General features: G+C 40.4%; 1 pseudogene; it reads left to right on the top strand.

The window, feature by feature from the left end:
• Positions 1-10,710: 10,710 nt before the first annotated feature.
• LOC150086586 (protein lethal(2)essential for life pseudogene) lies at positions 10,711-11,482 on the top strand (annotated as a pseudogene).
• The last annotated feature ends 4,346 nt before the right edge of the window (positions 11,483-15,828 follow it).

Raw genomic sequence — 15,828 nt, 5'->3', positions numbered from 1 at the left:
ATTTCATCACTAGAAGAATAATTTCACTGATACGACCCGAGTAAAAGTTACATCAGAAGTTTTGAAACGGTAATTCGTCCAAGGAAAGGAAAAAAATCTCACATCATCCCATTTTTTATTCTTGTAATACATGGTTGGGAATGGTCATGAGATAAAGGCTCCATTGTGAGAACAGACCATCACCAACCTGTGATCTGAGGTGCCTTGAGGACCACTTACTTCCACCGCGTACTTAGAAGGGTTGTTTGTGAGAAAAGATCAAGCGTGTTGGCTGTATGGTTAGGATTGTCAGGTATTCTGGTAGGAAAATTAACAATCTGTGCGGTCATTAGTAATTGCAAAAGCCTCAGCAACTCGACCAGAAAACGGAAGCCAGCTAGAGTTGTGGATATTGAACTCACCAAGGAAATTACCTCACTTTAGGAAAGTTGGACTGTAGAAAGTCAAGTTTTAAAGAGTTCAAGTTCAAAGTCAAGATTCAAGTGATTTGTGGAGTTGGGAGAATGTTAGTGCCAACAGCTAAATTCTACAGAATGACATAGAGATATTTTAAGCCAGAGAATATTGAAAAGAGGAAATTCTAAAATTGCCAAGTCTCTGACAGGGAATATCAGAACGGATATATGCTCAAATACCACCTTTGAAGCAAAAGGAGTCATACAGTGAATAATTTGGACAACTGAGATGAGCAGTGGTTGAATCAACTGATAACTGAGATTCTCTCAAAAGAGTATATGGGGGTTTGGTAGACTGTAAGTGGAAACGAACATCATTGAGATTAGAGCCGAGATCACGTATATTTGTGAAATGAACAAGCGTTTCGGAGTTTAGATTTTTTTTGCAGATAAGTTTGTTCTATTATTTTGACAATTCATGGTTTATTCAACAGTAAGAAAAAGTGGGGGGGGAGTCATGCTGTATGAAGTAATGAAATTTTTGGATATGGTGTGCACATGGTAAGAATATACCCAGATCCATGGCGTAATGTGGCCTCGACCATGCCCCGCCCCCTCATACACACTACTTGGATGCTCTCCAGTCGCTATCTGGCAGAGGCAGCGAGATTATACACTAGCTGATCTGGAAGTCTCTAAGAGAGTTACCAATAGGTAAGTGTAAAGTGTATTGATGTCTAACGGCACCAGGGGTTTCCCCCATCTCCGTGTTGCTTTCATTGTAGGTGTACCAGTTCACTGAGAAGGCCAGAGATTTAAAAGTGTATGGATTTTGTGTAAGTGTAATGTTATGTATCGTTGTTCATCTGGCCATTTAGCCGCTGGACCCCTACTGAAGCCCAACGTTGCCCACACTTGGCCCCGTGGAGGCAGACCAGGTACACAGTAGTGTGGAGCTTTACTCTGGCAGGCCCTGCCACCTAGTTTCCTAATATTTCAGTGGCTAGGGCCTATGTAAAAAAAAAAAAAAAAAAAAAATTGTAATGCAACTTGTAATGTGTCTTGATTTGAACAATTAAAATTTTGGTAGTGTGGGGCATACGCTATGATATTTAGTCAGAGTGGGGAGGAGACTGAAGGCTGGGGGGAAAAGTCAGAAATATGGGGTCAATAGGGAAGACGGCCCCAGAGAAGGTCAATGGGGCTTGCCCATGCCCCACCATGAGGAAAAGAGGGGTGGGCGAGGGGGGAGAGAAAACCAGCAGAGCCGTGCCCTCTCTCCCCCGCCCAGAAATTGGAGTAAAAGCCCTGTGCAAGTGAGCACAGGTGTAGGATCGCCTTATGGCGTCGGCAGCAAAGCTGCATGTAGTCCCAGTAGTTGAAGTGTCCAAGCCGTGAAAGTTCGTCATTCCTGGGACAGTCCCGACCTGTCTAGTAGTAGTACTGTATATCCATTTTTTGTGCAGGCGATGCATGAGCGGGTATCCTCACACTCGTCATTCATATTTCCGCGTCTCTATCAGATAGGTCGTTGTCCTAAGAGTCTGCGAGGTCCCTCCTTATTGAAGTTTCTTATATTGAAGTTGTGTTTTGCGCTGGAGGGGTGAGCAGCTCTTGCACAAGTTTCTCCTTATTATTGTGGTTCCCTGTGAACAGCAATTCGTGTTTTGCGCCGGGCGAACAACTCCTGCGCGAATTTGGCTAGTGCTTTGTACTCTTCGCATGAATCTAGTAGGTGCGACTCGAGATGTCTTGGGAAGTATGTGGTTGCAGTCAGAAGTCTGCAGCGTAGGTCTTCGTAGTTGGTACATTCATACATTATGTGTGTCCAGGTTTCTGGCTCCCCACAGGAGCAACGTGGGTCCTCTAGGATTCTGAAAGATGCTAATTTCGCGTTGAATACTCCGTGGCTTACCAATAGGTTCAGTCCAGTGTATTAACTAGCAGGCAATCTGGGAGCGCCATTTTACAGCTGTATCCTCGAAATATAAGGAATATTGGAGCTCGCCATGCCATGATGTCCATTTTACCTCAAAAGACATCAATCATACCGCATGATGAAAGAGATGGGGAGGGTTTGCGGAGCTTTGCTCTGGAGCCTAAGCATGGGTTTCACCCCATCAAGCCTCCAATAAGAAAAGTCGTGGTATTGCCTAGTTGAGTCATTTACCACCTAGTATTGCCTGGTAACAGAGAGGCGGCATTCCTCCATGTGGTGTGGGTGCCACACCTCGACACCTGCTTACGTTAGTTCACACCTGGGTGGTTACCCAGTGTGCTAGGTATCGTATTCCAGGACTTGCACATGGGGGTTATACCCAGAGCTTGAGTAATAGTTATTATTCTGCAAAGGTACTATTGCACTACGGAAATCAATGTAGATTATGGCAGGAAGAAGTTGGTGCTCAATAATACCTTCCAATCCTAGTTTACAGTTCTGTTGTGCAAATACTGCAAACGTGAGGCAAGGAGACAGACGTACTGCACTCCTGAAAAACTACTGCTGCGCCTACTGAGTAGTTCGATTTTGATCAATCCGTGTAACCTGATGATTTTTTCAATTTTCAATACTGAGCAGCGCGTGGAGCTTCTGTAGAATGATTGGAGATAAGTCCTTTTTCTTCCAGTTTGTAAGATATCGTATGGACAAAGGTATAGTAGGCAACCAAGGAGGTTCCGAATTTATATCTATTGCAGAAATGTGATGGAAATGTATTTCCCAAACTCGAACTATGTGTCTGAGATGCAGTTCTACTGGTTTATTTTCATTTGGTCTGCAATCATAATTGTTCATCCATAGTGGATCATGAATAATGGACCAGTTTGGGTGTGATGGTTGACTGTATATTTTTGCCGCAAACATGTAAAGTAGGTAATATCGTTGAAGATGCAGCGGAGGTTCACATGCATCTTTATGCAAGCTCTAAATTGGTGAAGTTCTAAAGGCTCCTAGAGCAACCCGATTAGCACTATGGTGAATGGTATCTAGGCCCTGTACATGCTCTTTCTTCCTGAAACATAAACAGGAGATCTATAATCTAATCGAAATCTAATCAAAAGTTTTATATAACTGTAGTAATGTGTACCTGACAACTCTCCAGGTCACTGAAGATATTGTGCACATGACATTGAGTTTTGAGGGGCGGCTATTTCGAAGTTTTATTATATGTTCATGAAATATCTAGTGTTAAGCTTAGAAAGGAGAAAATTTGAACAGCAGGTAGAGAAAAATTATTTAAATATAACACTGGTTCAGGATGAAAACCACGGATTTTGTATAACCTTCTTAATATTGTTCACCCTAGGGGAAAGAGTTGCACTTAATACTGAGCCCTGGGGGACTCCTTCCTGTTGTACATGTATTGAGATAAACAATCTTTATATCGTAATTGAAATGTTCTGGCAGTAAAGAATTTCTCTGAACTGGGGAAGTTGTCCTTTGTATCCTACCTGAAGTAAATCCGTCGGATTCCAAATCGCCATGTTGTGTGGAAAGCTATTTCTAGAACTAAATTCACCATTTCCATATGCTCTTTTAATATTTGTTTCAACTTTCACATGTAGATTAAGCGTCGATCTATTTTCCTGAATCCAAAATGCTGGCGTGATAAAAACATTCTCTTTTTCCAGCAACCACCTAAGTCTCTTATGCACTATTCGTTCGAAGATTTTTCCTAAGCAGTTGATCAATGAGATAGAGCGATAGTTATATGTATAGGAAGATTCTTTTCTGGGTTTGGGAAATGCAAGGACAATTGCATGCTGCCATATGGATGGATACAATTTGTTTAGAAAAATGCCATTATGTATAAAGCTAGAAGGATATCCATAGAATCACAATTTAAGTGCTGTGTTATAGTATAATAAATGCCATCGGGACCTGGTGCGCTATTAGGGAAATCTGTAATGGTTGTAAGTAATTCCTCTTTTAGGAATGGTAGATTATATGAAAGAGATGCAGTGGTAGAGAAATTCAACTTACTCCGTTCAGCCAGTTCTTTATATTTTTGAAAATCACTGCTGTAGCTTGTAACTGTTGATTAGAAGCGAAAGATTCAGCCAGAATTTCTGATATCTACTCTGTTGAGGAACCGTCCTGCCCTTTCCAAAGGAAAATTGGAGATTGCACGGAAGGATATCTTCCACCCAAGTCCGAATTTATTAAAACGCCAAACCAGAATTCGAATTCCTAATAAGAGTGGAAGCAAACATGATCCAGGAATTTTTGTTTGCCTCTCTCTGAATTCGTCTCGCTTCAGCTCTGCGTTTTTTAAATGTAATTAAATTCACTGTAGTTGGATATTTTCGGAATTCATTCCATGCACGATTTTGTTTTGTTTTTGCCCTCGCACATTCTGAATTCCACCGAGAATTGTATCGTGCCTGCCTTGTCTTACTAATTTTAGGTCTGTAGCTTTTGAAGCTTCTAAAAGTTGGTTGTTGATATATATGACAGCATCATCTATTGGCAGGCTTCTATTTGTTGTTTATTCAGCTTCATTAAATGCGTATATTTACTCCCATTACCTTTTTTAGAATTCCATATTGTTCTGGTTTCTTCTGTAAGAATGAACTCTGTCTGTATGGAACAAGCTATCGGAAAATGTCGCTGTTGTAAGGATCATTTAATACAAACAATTCTATATTGGGATAAATTGATGAAGAACATAATGTGAAGTCTATTGTAGAAGCCATGCATGTAGCAAGATTCATATAAGTGTGAGATCCAGTGTTCAGTAAATTCAGATGTGGATAATTTAGGAAAGTTTCGATCAAGTTACCTCTCAACAATCTGACAATCTTTAAAGTAAGACTAAATTGATTATATTGTACTAGATTGACTGGATCGCAGTACGATTGTTTAAGTCAGGTCTGGAGAGAGGAAGATTTGGTGGAGGTATTTCCACCTGCCTTTGAGTGGCTATAATTTGCTGTCTTGTCACTGCTGAAGCATAGGAACGTAAAGGTTTGGTTGAAGCATCTGCTATCTTGCTTCGGGATGAGACTTTAACTTCCATTTTGTATATAGTGACAGTTGGATTCTGTATATATGGGCGAATTTCGCAATTTAAATATCCTTCTTTAAATGAAATCCGAGAGGGTTTCAGTTAATGAATGGGGGAGAGAAGGATTGTTAAAAGTGAAAATAGCTGATCGGGTTGGAGTCAGAATGCCATCTTCATCATTATCCTCCAAATATGTATCAGTGGTTGACCTCTTAGCTCACGTAGCAACTCTTCCTCTACAGTAAAAGGTCCCATTCTGTGATAACAACCTTCGATGTTTTCAGGGAATTATGTGGGGTAATTTCAACTGGAAGTCCCTCAGAGGTCATTGTTCTTAGAAATTTTTGAGATTGATGATTTAGTGAGGTTTCTATTAAGAGATCACCTGATTGCAGTCGTTTTATCATTTTCTGTGAGTCAATCATAGACTCTATAGCCTTCTCGGCTAAGGATGGGGATAATTTCCAGCCAGGGTGTGTTGTTAACGAATGTTTCGCCAAAAAGGATGGAAGAGTACGCTGAGAGGTGTTGATTCTCATTCTTTTAGCCACCTTTTAGCCACAGGCATAATCAGCTGTGTATCATTAGCCATACTGGAGTTAAGCCTTTTTCAATATTATATTGTTAGTTTGGTCCATTTTTAAATCCTTTTAGTCCTGGGTGATGCCTCTTCAGCCAGGTTCAACCCCACCACGGGGAGACAGGAGTAGTGCCATAATGGGAGTAAGAACGTAGTAAATAGAAAAAAAAGAAGAAAAGTTACGTTCCTTTCTGGAAACTACTTCCTTATACTCTAAAAAAAGACAGAAACTCTTATTTAGTATTGAAAAAACGGAAGAAAAATACGTCTGAACTGAAGAAGGATAAACTTGTCTCTAATGTAACCACAGTAGAAATTGGAGAGGACCGCTTGGTCTCAAGATTCGGTCTGCACCTTAGGCCCCCCCTCTAACAGAGTCTATGCACACAGTGCACATTATAACTTAGATATTAGATCAACATTATTAAACCAGTTCTTGAATTTAGGATTTGCATTTTTAATTATTAAAACTAATACTGAAATTTAACCCTGGCACAAGAAAGCACACAAACACGAAACGAAAAGAAAATGACTTTATTATAAAATATCAAAACGTCATTTTGCATCAAAAGATAAAGAAACAAAAAAAAGTAACACAAACACGAAGTTCAATCACACATTCTGTCTATTCTGCCTTACTTTCTTCCTGCACTTCTTCAGATGTCACTAAAAGAAGAGTTTCCCGCATCACTATGGGGACCACCCTTTCGTTCTCCTTTGGGGATTCAGCTTGTTTCTTATAAGCCTCCACAGTCAAAACCCCATCCTGATTTAGGGAAGAGGAAACGGTCTCGGGGTTAACTTCCGGCCGTAAAGCACAACGGCGGGTGAACTGTCTACGTACGAAACCATGTTCTCCGTCTTCCCCCTCGTGCTTCGCGTGAACCACCACAATCGTCGACGACCTTCACTGAGATTTCGTCCGGTGAAAAGTCCGCAACATCCAACGACATCCGGAAATTGTCGGCATCACCCTTCACACACCACGAATCCCGGTTTTCAAGATTATTCGACAGTCTTTTGGGCCGTGTGCGGAGACGCAGACATTGAGAAGGAAGAGATTCGTCATCGAAAACACTTTGGCTAAGTAGATGAGAAGCGAGATCTCCGAAATCCCAACAACCCCGACGGACTAACACTGGCTTCACGCTGTACTGGAAGATGAAAAATCTTACACGTTTAATATTTTAGAAAAGAGTGAGATTTATTTAAAATAAAGATTAGGAAATGGCAATATGGGGCAGCTGAACAGTACTGGCTACAAATACTAATTAGATAATGGGTCAAAGGCAAGGGGATTAAATGTAGACAAGGTAACGTGTAAAGGTTAGCGTGGGAGACTACGGGCCGAACGTGGCTACTGGCGAGGAGGTGCGAACAGTTTAGGCTAGGACAGAACAATACGAGAAGGACACAATCCGTCGGACATTCCTTTCGATCGGGGACCTCCGGAGGCCAGCCAGGTGGTAAATAGCGGTCAAATGCTCTGGTGAGATTTTAAAATTGGCGTCCGGCTGTCGGCGATCGCAGGTTTAGAAGATAGTGTAAAACAAATTTGTTAAAAGCACAAACAAAGTAGCGGCGCGCTTCAAAAGAACAGACAATCTGGGAAAATTATAATTTATTAAAATAAGAGGTTGAACCAGTACATTGTAAAATTAGCTTGAGAAAGGTCGAAGGACGAATAGGGCAGAAAGAAAGTAAAAAAAAAGGAGAAGATTGGTTATAGAAAAAAAAAAGGGGCAGACCTGACATACTAGGGCGGTACGTGATTGAGATGACAAAAAGGAGTACATAGGGGAAGACACAGGCAGAGAACCTCGAGTTGAGTATGTGGGGGTGTGTGGAAATGAGTTAGGAGAAGAAAAAGTTTAGATTCTTGTCGGCGTTTGGGAAATTGAGTTAAGACTGAGAGTTGAGTTTTTTGTCGTGTATAAAATGTGAGTAGGAAGGAGATACCTGAGTTGAGCTATGTGGAAGGGAGAGCCTTCTTGGAGTGGTTGGTAAAAATGGGAGTTAGAAGCAGAACGGAGTGATGTGAGTATTTTTGGAAATGGGTTAATGTTATACTAAGTTGAGTTTTCTGTCGTGTTTGATAGTTGGGTGAGATAGTTTGGACACAACACACTGAGTTGAGTTTGGTGGTGGTTTTAAGGAAATTTAAATAGTCAGCGGGCACAGCAGTTAAGAGTTTCGTCAGTGTAAGGAAAAGTAAGTTAGTAACAGTTAATAGTTGAGGGTTTCGTCGTTGTAGAAGTTATGTGTTAGCAGCAGTTGAGTTTTTGGGGTGTTAGGAAGAGTAAGAAGATTAAGCCGGTCCGTCATTGGAAGGCAAGAGCAGTGGCCGTTTTTGCGAGTCAATCCGTCATGGATAGTAGCCGTATGCTAACGAGCACTATCCAATAATTCTTATTTTGATAAGAAGTTGTGAAAGGAGGAGTAAAGAAGGGTAGCACCCTGTGAAGTCTTCTTCTTGAAAGTGTTTTTTATCAGGTGGAGCGAGGGTAGCCCCTGTGAGCTCTCTCTTGTGGACAAGAAAGCCGTATAAGGTGAGAAAAGGCCTCAGGATGGAGGTAGCAGTCCTCATATCGACGGAGTATGATAGTATGCAACGTGCCAGCCCAGTTCAGGTGTACAGTGAGTCCATCAGAATACCAGAATTGTGATCCTCACTAGAAAATTCGTTAGGAGTTCTAGAATGAATGCCCTGATATACGATGATGACATTTCCAACTAAGAGTGGGAGGATCCAAAACAGCGAAGCCCGACTAAGAAGAAATGAAGTAAGTGACTAACATAGTATTCTCGTTACCTTAAAGGACTTTAGGACCCTAATAACAGATTAGTGGAGATTTAAGATACCGAGAGATATATACATGTATAAAAATATATACGTAATGTAGAGAGAGATAAGTTAGGTAATAATAATAGAAATTTGACAGGTATAACTTTGTAATTAGTGAAAGGAACTAAAGCAGAAGAAAAGGGTGTTAATGATAGTAGTGGCTTTGATTAATAATCAAACATATGTTATGTTATAAGCAAAGGAGAGAGAGGGAATATTTGTCATAAGTTGTTTCCTGAAAAATGTAGGTATAATTAGCATTTTGGAAGGGGAGGGTAAAGTCCTAGACCAGTGTATAAGGTAAGAATTATGGAGCATGTAAGGAAATTATGAATCATGTGCAAGGAAGAAACTATAACAGTTGCTGTACTAAGATTGTTTGTGTTATAAAGGAAGGGATAACGTTAATAGAGTATAACCAATGTACTTAGTTATATATATATAACTAATACTAAGTAGACAAAGTTTAATATTAATATTACATGCCTCGATTTGTTCATTTTTTTATGTTGTACATATATATAAATAAACTATGTTATATTATATATTTGTGTGTGTAGTTTGTCATCCTGGAACACCCAGCTCTTCCGAAGGGAATTATAATTAATCGAGAAGTTCCCTTGAATTTGGAATTCTCCTAGAAAGTAAAAGTCAGATGCGTAAGTGGGGGAAATAAGAATAAGGTGGACAAACACTAAAAGGGAACAAACGAAATAAAATTAAGAGTAAATAAGAAAAAACAATGAAACGAAAATAAAATAAATATATAAATCATCGTCAATGAATTCTACCACCCACAGTACGACAACACCATCGTGGACTGAGCTACTGGAGGTTCTTCAAATAATCAGGAGTTGCTGGACACAAAAACCACTTGAATGTTCATCTCCCAATCGGCACCCGTTATATATCCGACGCCCGTTTCTAGAAACTTCGACCGTAGCAAGAAGTGGAAACTTCTGGAACATCATCCAGGGCGAATGTACTGGAAGCTCGTGGCAAGCAATCGATTGCAGCGACCTCTACATGGCCTTGTTTCGCAACACCTCTTGGCGTGACACACCGATATCTCTCCTCTATTTATCAACTCAACTGATTACGAATTTAAAAGCGTAGATTATTAAGAATAAAGAAATAAAAGCATCTTCCTGCATACCCCCTTTCTTGAATTGTTTCTTTATTTTTACACCAAGTTTTTACACTTCTGCTCAGATATATAAATATTTCTATCGAGTGTTTTTCAATAATCAGTTGGGTCGTGTATCAAGTATGGAGATTATGAATCTGTTTTAATTGATTCACACAATTTTAATGGAGCTTCCCATTTTGTTTAGAGAAGAATTTAAAGCAAAAATGAATTGCAGACAATCCAATAAGCAAACGATTATATAAAAACACGAGGTTCGCATTGAGTAATGAGAAAAGAAATCAAATAAAGATATTATAGATTTTACTGGAAATGTTAGAAAAACATGCACCCACAACACAGATTATGCACAAAACGAATGACAAATTAATCAGCACAATTAGATGAGAAAAGAAGCATTCACTGAATTAAAACAAGAACCAGTTCCGAATAATATAATGACGTCATCACTGAAGCAATTCAAGATGTACGCAGAATACAATATTGAATACCCAAAGAGCAAAAATAAACTGCGAGTAATTACACAACTCATTTTTTTACTCTTTTTAAATTATTAATTTTGCCCCTGTTCTTGTCAAAATTATATTATTTTACAAAATAAACAAATAGCGTCTCTGACGTCACGCCTGCAGAGCATACTAGAAAATTCTAGTCTGTACGTGCAGTTGCCTAGCGACAGCAAATCGCGAACGTTCTCCTGTTGCGTCACTTGGAACGTTCTAGACACGATAACAGTTTATATAAATAGTCGCGATTCAAGTGGAACTAGCAAACTAATCGAAAGTGAGTTGTAGGTTTTTGTGCTTTTGTCAAGTTTAAAATTCCACCGGGTCACTACTAATGGCTTTGTCGCCGAGTTTGGTCGCTTCGTTGTTGGGCCGTAACTGGTGGAACGCGTGGGACTTCCCCCCTAGTCTCTTCGATCAGCATTTCGGCCTTGGAATGCTACCGGAAGATTTTGTGTCACCGTTTCCTTACTGCGGGCTTCGATTAAGGCCGAGACGACAGTTGAGCGTTCCGGAAGGCAGGGGTGTTTCTCGAGTGATAAATGACCCGGACAAGTTCCAGGTGATGGTGGACGTGAGCCACTTTTCCCCCGACGAAGTGTCCGTGAAGACTGTAGACAACTGTGTGGTGATTCACGCCAAGCACGAGGAGAAAGAGGATCAACACGGCTACATTTCTCGAGAGTTCACTCGCCGTTATATGCTGCCCCCCGAGGCCGAACCAGAGACTGTGACCTCCTCACTTAGCAGCGACGGTATTCTAACTATTCAGGCCCCTAAGAAAGCACTCGAACCTCCTAAGACTAACGAGAGGGTTGTTCCTGTAACGATAACGGAAACTCCTTCAGTTACTTCAGGAGAAAAGCAGCAGGAAGAGGAAAAGAAGAGCGAATAGAAATAATGTAAGATAAACTAAAAGATTAGTTTTTCCTGCTTATTTTATGTTTCTCGAATATTGCACATACATTTTTTTATGGGAAGTTAAAATTAATAATTAAATGTTACAAACCTGCCTGATATGTTACTTGCAAGAGAAAAGCTGCAAGAAAAGAGTGAATAGAGAATGTACGATAGAATTAAAGACTGTGGTTATTTTTAACTTCTTGTTTTATTTATATTTCTTGAATATTATAAATTACGTATTAAACATTTAATAGTTCTGTACTATATACTGTATTGTAGTGATTGGCACGCCATCTTGTGGAGATGGACGAATTTTGTACATAACTTTAAGCAAAATAAAATATTTCATTTTTTGAATTGTGCTTTGATTTTTTTTAATTGTGCTTTGAATATTTTAAGTTAAACCGTAAGCGCGAAAAAGGAAATTATCGTTTATATATTTAAGGTAAATAAATCAAGTAGCACCTAAAAACAGGAAAGTAAAAAATTTAAGGATCAAATTACAAGATCACCAAAATGTGACACAGGACCAAATGTGAAGTTGTTACTTCATAATTTATCGAGGAGCATTTATCAGTGTGTTGGTTGCTTTTCAGTATTTACTACGTTCCAAGACTGGTATGAACGCTCCCTTTCTTCAAATGTAAAAATTGTGTAAGAATTTTTTTTTTTCTTCTTTTTTATGAAAACTCCAAACACGAAAGGCATTAGAACCTGTAGTACTTGCTACCATGCATAGGATGGAGGTTGAGAAGACGATTGAACTTCTGTAACTTGTAATTTTCAGGAAATACGTATGAAGGAAGGTTGTTCCAGAAAATGGAAGTTGAATGAATAAATGAGAAGAAGAAAAGTTGTTTTTTTTTTTTTTTTAGTTTGAAGTTGGACAGTAAACGAATGTTGACTGATGGAGGCACGTGTTTGGACGGCTTTGAAAGAGAGCGGGAATAATAGAAGCCAATTCACAAGAACAGTTCCTATGGAAGTTTCCGTAAAAAATGCATGAAACAGAACGTCTATGAGACAGAGAGTGGAAAGACTCTGTTACAGAAGTCATTAATCCAACTGCCCTCTTCTGAATAGAAGCCTGAGACAGGTTTTGGGGGTACAGCCCCAAATGTGTGAACAATATTCCATGGTAGGGAGGATTTGCGATTTGTACAAAGTGAACAACTGTTTCGAAGAACCCCTGACTTAGTGCAGTGAAGGGTTTGTAAAGTTAGCGTACCTGCGTGTACCTATGAACCTTACAATAAAGTAACGCCAAGAACGAAAGAGAAAACCAACTTTTTTAGATTCAGAGGAAGCACTATTTGTAATGTGCTTATGCCAATAGAGATTAGAAGTCAGGTTAATCCCCAAGAGAGAGATATCATCTTGCATGGAAATCGGAGTGTCATTGAAGCTAAGCATAAGAGCAGGAAAATCCTTTTTCGAGATATAAGACAGGATTCAGTTTTAGAAGGATTGAAATGAACTAAGTTGTCTTTGCCTCACTGGAGAATTACTTGGAGATCAGATTTAAGGAATTAATAGCAGATAATCGAGAAGTTGAAGCAGGGCAAGGTTTCTCAAACTGAAAAGTGGAATGCAATGTGCTATCATGAGCAAAACTATGGATAGAATTTCCTCTCAATAGAAGCAGGTCATTAATATATAAGATGAAAAGAGTGGGGAAAAAACTGAACCATGGGGGACATCAGCATTGGCAGAGTTGTTAGAAGACAGAGAACCATCACCCTCAGTAAGCGGTCAGAAAAAACTGGATAACCAATTACAAAAAAACAGTTCGCAAACCATAAGATGAAAGCTTGTTTAGAAGAAGACCTTTATGCCAAACGCGATCGAAAGCCTTTGAGATGTCAACAGCAACTACTTGTGTTTCATTGAACTTTTCCATTGATTTTGTCCATAGGTGCGTAACATAAGACAGAATAATGACACTGACGGAATCCATACTGGTGGTCGTTGATCAGATGGAAGGTTTCTAGATAGTTTAAGAGTTGGCAGTTAATTGATTTCTCCTCTACTTTAGAAAGAGTAGAAGTAGTTGTAATTGCAATGGGAAAATAATTGGATGGGAGGGATTTGTCACCCTTTTTAGGGTGACAAAACACCTGATGCAAGTTTGGCAGGAGCGCTGGGCCAACTCAAATAAGGGAAATATCACCAGGAAATTCATTTCGAACATCGACAGGATGTACCCTAGTCCCCCAACTTGGTTTCAACCTGGCTTATACACCACCTATTTATTGACTGGTCACGGGGCCTTTACAGCCAAGCTGGCAGCGCTGGGGATCGAGGTGGATCCGAGATGTGCCTGTGGGGAGCTTGAGTTCTGGGAGCACATTATGTATGATTGCACCCATTATGAGGACCTCAGGTGCAGACTGATCACTGCAATACACTACCTCCCCAAGAACTTGGAATCACATCTATTGGACTCACTTGAGGAATACAGGGAGCTAAAGGAATATGCCCAAAAACTATTTGGTAGGCGTAAAACATTGATAGCCATCTACAGAAGGTAAAAAAAAAAAAAAAAACAGAACACGCGTGGAGAGGACTCAAGGAGAACCTCGCCCAGGAACCTGCTTACTACTAATCATCTAAAACCAGCGATCGCAAGAATAACCCCATGGAGCTGCGGATCTTCCCATGATGAAGAGAACCACAGCCATAGCTAACAGACCAACAATGGACCTGACCAGTGTTCATAGCTGAGGAAAAATATGGCTACCAATGGCAGAGAAGACCAACGAAGATAGAGAAACTCCAAGTTGCTGCCTCAACGGAGCCATATTGGCTCTATGCTCTGCACTCTCTTGTGCAGTGCAATTCTTTTACTCCCACACCCGGCAGGGGAGGGAGGTGACGGCTTGCTGTCGCCTCTCTTCCCTGCGACACCATTTCTTCCCTCTGGTGGGGCATGGGCATGCCTCACTGAAAAATTGGGGGTCATCTACCCTATCGACCCTCTTCTTCCTATTTCACCCACCAGCCTTCATTCTCCCCTCCCAGCACTTTTTCTTGCACAGCGTATAGCCCTACACGTCCAAATTTAAATACACCAAAAAATTTCGCCCAACCTTTTAGGCACTTCAGAAACAGGCTTTCAGCGTCAAACCCAATATTAGTGCTTTAATGTAAGTGATTTAAATCAACCGCGGTCGTTCCAATTTTATTTTAGGTCCTAGCCACTAAAATCCCAGGAAAGTAAGTGGCAGGACCTGCCAGAGTACAATTGACTCAATGGTAACACCCGGCTAGCCTCCACGTGGCGAGGTATGGACATCGTCTGGTCCCAATAGGGGCCTGGCGGCCAATAAGCCGGATAAACAATGGGCACAACATATAACACTACTCATGACCCACACACTTCTAAATCTCTGGCTTTGACAGGGTACTGTCACCGATACATAGAACATTCGCGGAGATGGGAGAAATCCCAGGAGCCGCTAGACCCTCAATATACCTCATACCTCATACCCTTTTTAGGAACTGGCTGGATATCAGCAAATTTCCAAGTAGGAGGAAAAGCACCTTTGGAATAAGTGAAAAAAGGTGGCATGGAACAGGAGTAAGTTCAAGAGCACAGGTTTTGAGAACAAGTGGAGAAATACCATCAGGACCTAGAGATTTCTTAGCATCAAGATTCGTCAAAATCCTTTTGACAGAAGACCACAGGAGGCATTGAATGGCACATGTTGGGAATGGTGGGAGGCAGTTTACCAAGATCATTAATACATGAGTTGGAAGAAAAATAGGAAGCTAAGTGGTCAGTCCCGTCGGTGAGGTGAGGAACTTTAATGGGCTTTTTTCACTCCGTGGCTGAGTTAGTCGGTTTCAGGTGTAGATAGCAAGGTTTTTCTCCACAGAAAGTGGAGAAAAACAGGCAAATCGACTCCAGAAAAACAGGCAAATCGACTCCAGAAAAACAGGCAAATCGACTCCAGAAAAACAGGCAAATCGACTATAGAGCACACGTAATTCACAAACACGGGTTAATGTATTAAATTTACAGGCAGCCCTAAAATAATAATTTGATCCTTAGCTGAAGCGGCATAGAACCATCTAGTTTTGACAGAGGCGGGAGCAGGAATGGCCAGAAGTTGGGACCTATAGCTTTGGGTAGAGACTAGAATGCTCAGCTACCATTAGGGCAAGAAGCATGTTTTCTACTCATAGCCTGCTCGAAAAAAATCTAGTTTGGACTGGTTCATAACTGCTTTACAATTGTTGCGAGGTTTGGTGTAGGCAGAAAATGAAACCGAAGATATGGAAACAAGCCAATTACGATATGCACCATTCTTCTCTTGAACAGCCTTAGCACATTTATTGGAAAATGAAGGTTTAGATCAAGGACGAGATTTTAAGGCAGAGTATAGAATAAAGGATTTCATCACTACAAGAATAATTTCACTGACACGACCCGAGTAAAAGTTA

The sequence above is a fragment of the Mastigoproctus giganteus genome, chromosome 4 (assembly GCF_048544385.1).
Source record: "Mastigoproctus giganteus isolate SK-2022 chromosome 4, ASM4854438v1, whole genome shotgun sequence".
NCBI lineage: Eukaryota > Metazoa > Arthropoda > Arachnida > Uropygi > Thelyphonidae > Mastigoproctus > Mastigoproctus giganteus.
Note: the sequence above shows the minus strand (reverse complement) of the source record. Positions and strands in the feature narration are given on the sequence as shown.